The 5,243-nt window shown below is 40.6% G+C and overlaps 1 pseudogene; it reads left to right on the plus strand.

Annotated features, from left to right (window-relative positions):
- The first annotated feature begins 237 nt into the window (after window positions 1-237).
- Window positions 238-355, plus strand: LOC126299809 (5S ribosomal RNA; annotated as a pseudogene).
- Window positions 356-5,243: the final 4,888 nt, after the last annotated feature.

A 5,243-nucleotide genomic window follows, 5' to 3' on the forward strand; every position in this document is an offset into this window, starting at 1 on the left:
CTTATTAGTATGGTACGTACGAAAGACATTCACATACACACTATTGTGGTGTTAGTAATCATTCCAATCTTAGGAGGCATCAGCGCTTATAAGATGTGCCAACAGCGATCGAAGGACGCCCGTAAAATGAAAAAGCAACTACCAGAATGTATTGATAACAGGATTCCCAAGGTATTCAACAGAGTGTTTAGTGGCACCTTTATCGTCATAAGCAACGAGCTAATAAAGGAGGTTTTGGACAACGGCCTTGCCGCAGTGGCTACACCGGTTCCCGTGAGATCACCGAAGTTAAGCACTGTCGGGCGTGGTCGGCACTAGGATGGGTGACCATCCCAGCCGCCATGCGCTGTTGCCATTTTTCGGGGTGCACTTAGCCTCGTGATGCCAATTGAGGAGCTACTCGATCGAATAGTAGCGGCTTCGGTCAAGAATACCACCATAACGACCGGGAGAGCGGTGTGCTGACCCCGCACCCCTTCTATCCGCATCCTCCCCTGAGGATGACACGGCGGTCGGATGGTCCCGGTAGGCCATTCGTGGCCTGACGACGGAGTGCTTTAATAAAGGAGGTTTTGCAAATAATAAAGGATAGTATGGTCAGGAGCTGTGAGGCTGTCACAAGAAATGACTTACGGAGAACAGCAAATGAGAGTATCGATAAAAGAATATGGACATCCACAGGTAAAGGTAGAGAAGCGAGAGACAGTGAACGGGTAAAAATCTTTCCCCAGAACAACTGGCGGACCAGTGTGTCTTCTTTCTCCCAACTTTTGTACAACGCACACTTTCTTGAACCATTTCCTTTATTCTTCTCATACTCATCCTTCCAATTCCCCTTTTCTGAAGAGTTTCCAAAATCTTGCTTCTTTTCACATTATAATACTCTTTAATCAGGACAAAAATTTCTCTTTGATTTTTATTAATTCTTAGTTGTTATTTACCGACAAACCATTGCAATTTTGTGTTAGTGGAATCACCTGGGATTCGAATTTCGTTGTGGAATCTGTAATTATCTCTAACCATTTTGCGACTTTCAGTCCGAAACATGTTGCCATTTCCCACGTGCTTGATAAATAACTGCTTTCATACTTTTGCGGCCGATTGCAACTAAGGCTAAAATGAAGGATTTTTTACAAACAAGCTCTATGAGAACACCTACGTAACTGAAATTTAGTATCGACCGTCCGTTTCTTTTCCACGTAACTTATCGATCCTACAAAAGTTCTCTTGCGTGTCATGACGGATCACAGACCACGAGCTAAATACTGTTCTGACACTGGCTCAACTTAGCTCTTGGGTGAAAATCCTGTCGGAAGAAGAATTAAAGCCGAATTCAGTTCACTGTTCATTCCTCAAGGGAGTAATTCACATTCGTTTACGTCACCAGTTAGATGATCTCATAGATATCGTATTTATGTAGTAATTTCAGTGTCAACACATGTCGTATTTATAGGTTGTGGTAAATCAACATGTAACATCATGTTACAGACGGTTCGTGTAGTACTGCTGTAGCAGAGAAGATCTGGGTATGTCATTTTGACGCTGGTGACGGCAGTAGCACAGTGTGGTTGATTACTGAGTGCGGTGCTACACGAATTAGGAATCACGGAATGAAGGTTATACACCCCCACACATTAAATCTCGAAGTTCGCCAGGTATCAGAGATTTTTACGTAGCAACTTTCCCTTAAAACAGATCTGACTGTTGCTAGCCGACGCGAAATAGGGACCACTCACTCACAGGAAAAGAAAACAGTAGCGAGTGCATAGGGAACAAGGACTCCTTGTACAGCGTATGCACATTAAGTAGTTATACTTCACACAGCATTGTGCCTGAATCTTAGCTCTCGAAACCGTTCATTCTCCGTGGCGAGACTCCCGATCCACACTCTCCACATCATAGTCCAGCCACTGTCACAATTCTATATCGGCTCCACTCACACACATGTTCACAAGGTCTCCTGGGAATGATCACTAACCAGTCGACAGATGTTGCCTCCACCCGAACAGGGGTACCAGAGAATAGTTGTTGCTGATAGATTTAGTGTTTCGTTCAGGGCCGCAAGCCCACATCAACTAACAATAGACCCAGCCAGTCTTAGTCATGTAAATGCAAATAAATAAGTAGCTCGTCACTGCAGCGCCATAAAACGCTTACAAAAAATGGTTCAAATGGCTCTGAGCACTATGTGACTTAACATCTATGGTCATAAGTCCCCTAGAACTTAGAACTACTTAAACCTAACTAACGTAAGGACAACACACAACACCCAGCCATCACGAGGCAGAGAAAATCCCTGACCCCGCCGGGAATCGAACCCGGGAACCCGGGCGCGGGAAGCGAGAACGCTACCGCACGACTACGAGATGCGGGCAAAAACGCTTACAGATCTAATTATTAGTTTAAAATATGCCATGTGTGATCCTAGGCAATAGGAGGCAATATGGAACAAAAAGAAATTTAGGAGGAGAAAGCATGTCAAAACATGAAATTAAGACATATCAAACACGATTAAGGAGAAAGAAAAAGCTTACCTTACAAATCTACAGCACAATACAGAAATCAGAGCCAATACAGAGGCTTACGGAAAATAATTCTTCCCATGCACTATTCGGGAGTGGAACGGAGTTGGAGGGCTCAGTTAGTGGTACAAAAAGTACCCTCCGCCACTTATCATTAGGTGGTTTGTGGAGCATGATGTAGATGTAGATGTAGATGAGAAAACAAAAACGCAGTATAAAGAACTACTCTAAAGAATAGTGAGAGCAGCTCACCAAGAGCCCTGGAATACAGTGACAGCAAACACTGAAAATTATCTATGTGGCAGTCGAGAGATGGCTTCTAAACTGGAACAACTTAACAAACAAGGAAAAGTTTCTGCACGATTACACGTAATAGACAAAGAAGCTTGGAAAAAACACTATCAGGGATTATAGTCAGAAAAAAATGATAAAACTGAACTAACGAAAATAGACCAGGACGAAGAACTATATGATGAAATATACCAAGGAGACAACATTACAGACAAGGAGATATAAGAGGTATTAAAGCGGGTGAAGAACACAACGGCAGCAAGACCCAATAATATTAAAGCAGAACATGTCAAACGTGGAGGTTTACTGCGAGAACTGAGGCTATTGCATTTATTAAATGTATGTTGAAAATTGAAGATAATAACTGACTCTTTGAGAGTGACGGAAGTAATATCGTTATTATGAAAAGTACAGAGCAACAAGTCTATTGAAGACTGGCCTTAAATTATAAGCACGAATAAATAGTTAATAACAGACTGGAAAGAATAGCTGACGCCCTCTTATTGGAGGAACAAATTGGTTTTAGATAATGACGATCACGAGACACTGTATTAGAATAGTGCAGAAGATAAATGAAAAACACGAGAATATAATCTGGAAATTCATATTTCATTTGTAGATTATGGAAAACCTTTGACTGAATCAACATGTACTCGTATATGCTGCAGAATACAATGGAAAGACGATTTTATTCGAAATATTTAATACAAATGATAAAAAGTTTGTATTTTAAATAATTAAATTTTAATTAATAGGGACAAAGAAAAAATAAAACCAATAGCAATTAACAGAGGAGTACTACGAGGATGCAGTTTCTCACCCATATTATTTTATATATTGACGACATTGTTAGACAATGGAAACAAGAAGTTGACCCGTGAATAAAATTAGTTCACAGATAAACACATTTTAAATACTGTACTCTCTGTCGATTATCAGACAATTTTACAAAAAACTGAGGATTGTTTACAATGTGCTCCACATCGTTTGGACGCAATAGGTAAATTCCATAACTTGAAAATAAGAGAAAATAAAACAAAAGGTATGGATTTTAAAGGAAAATACACAGTGCGTTCTAAAATAATTGTAAATGGAAAATCATTTGAACAGGTATCTCACTTTCAGTTATTGGAATGCAATATAAATTATGAATATGCCAGTTACATTCCCAGTAAGTTAAATAAGTTTAAAACGATATGTGGCACTATACATAGAACATAAAGCAACAAAACCAAGAAAGACACGAAGACAAAACTCTGCAAAGTAATGGCAACACCTGTGTTCACATAAGGAAGTGAGACTTGGACATTAAGTAAGAAAGACCAAAGAAGGATACAGTCAGCTGAAATGAAGTTTTTGAAGAAAGTAACAGGATGTACTTTGAAATACGAAATAAAGAAATATGAAATAAGGAAGGAATGAGTAAACAGAAAACGAGATAACAAAATGGAAGAAGAATGGGAGCCTACTGAGCCTCTGCCAGGCACTTAAATGTGATTTGCAGAATGTCCATGTAGATGTAGAAAGAATGGGGAACGAAAGAATAGTCAGACATGTAGTAGACTGTAGACATGTAGGAAAGTGAGATGAAGGAATACCAAGGAAAAGGTGGATTTTGTGAAGACGGAACACGCTATAACCCTACTGCCTGAAATGAAGAAAAAGAAGAAGGAAAATAAATATATTTACTAGATTGAAGAACTTGTTGTTCAGACTAGAAGAGAACAGAAGCTTTTGAAACGAATTGCTATAAGAGATAGCTGAATATTAGATGGGTAGATCGAGTACCTAATACAGAGGTACTAAATCGAACTGGGGAAAGACGAAATTTCTGGCGCAACTTGACTAAACGAAGGGATCGGCTGACAGGACATATCTTAAGGCACCAAGGTATCGTGAGTTTGGTGATGGAGGGTAGTGGAGCGAGAAGGAGGGGAAAGGTAAACAATGTAAAGGGAGAGCATAGGTCGAGATCGGTCAGCAGGTTCGAATCGATGTAGGGTGCAGTAGTTCTTCGGAGATGAAAAGGCTTGCACAGGATAGAGTAGCATGGAGAGTTGCATCAAACCAGTCTTCTGGCTGAAGAGCAAAACAGCAACAACGTTATTTGAAAACTACAACAGCTGCTTTGCCTCAGGCTATGTGTGTTCTTCAATAATACATCATTTCTGGGCGCGTCCTCGGGCTTGCCCAGTTCGCTAGTGTTGACGCTAACGCCGTTTTGCGGACTTCCGTGCAGCCTGGAGGTGATGGGCTAGTTTTTGGTATTCTATCACAATGGGTCGAGGTCTGTGCCTACTAGTTTGCCTAAAGGGTTTGTGACTTTCCGTGAGGGTAGGTGTTGTCCTGCTCCTTTTGGAAAGAAACTCTTGAAATCTTGGCAGGAAGCAGCAATTAGTAGGGGTGGATTATTACAACGATGGAAAAAAA

This window comes from Schistocerca gregaria, chromosome X, assembly GCF_023897955.1.
Source record: "Schistocerca gregaria isolate iqSchGreg1 chromosome X, iqSchGreg1.2, whole genome shotgun sequence".
NCBI lineage: Eukaryota > Metazoa > Arthropoda > Insecta > Orthoptera > Acrididae > Schistocerca > Schistocerca gregaria.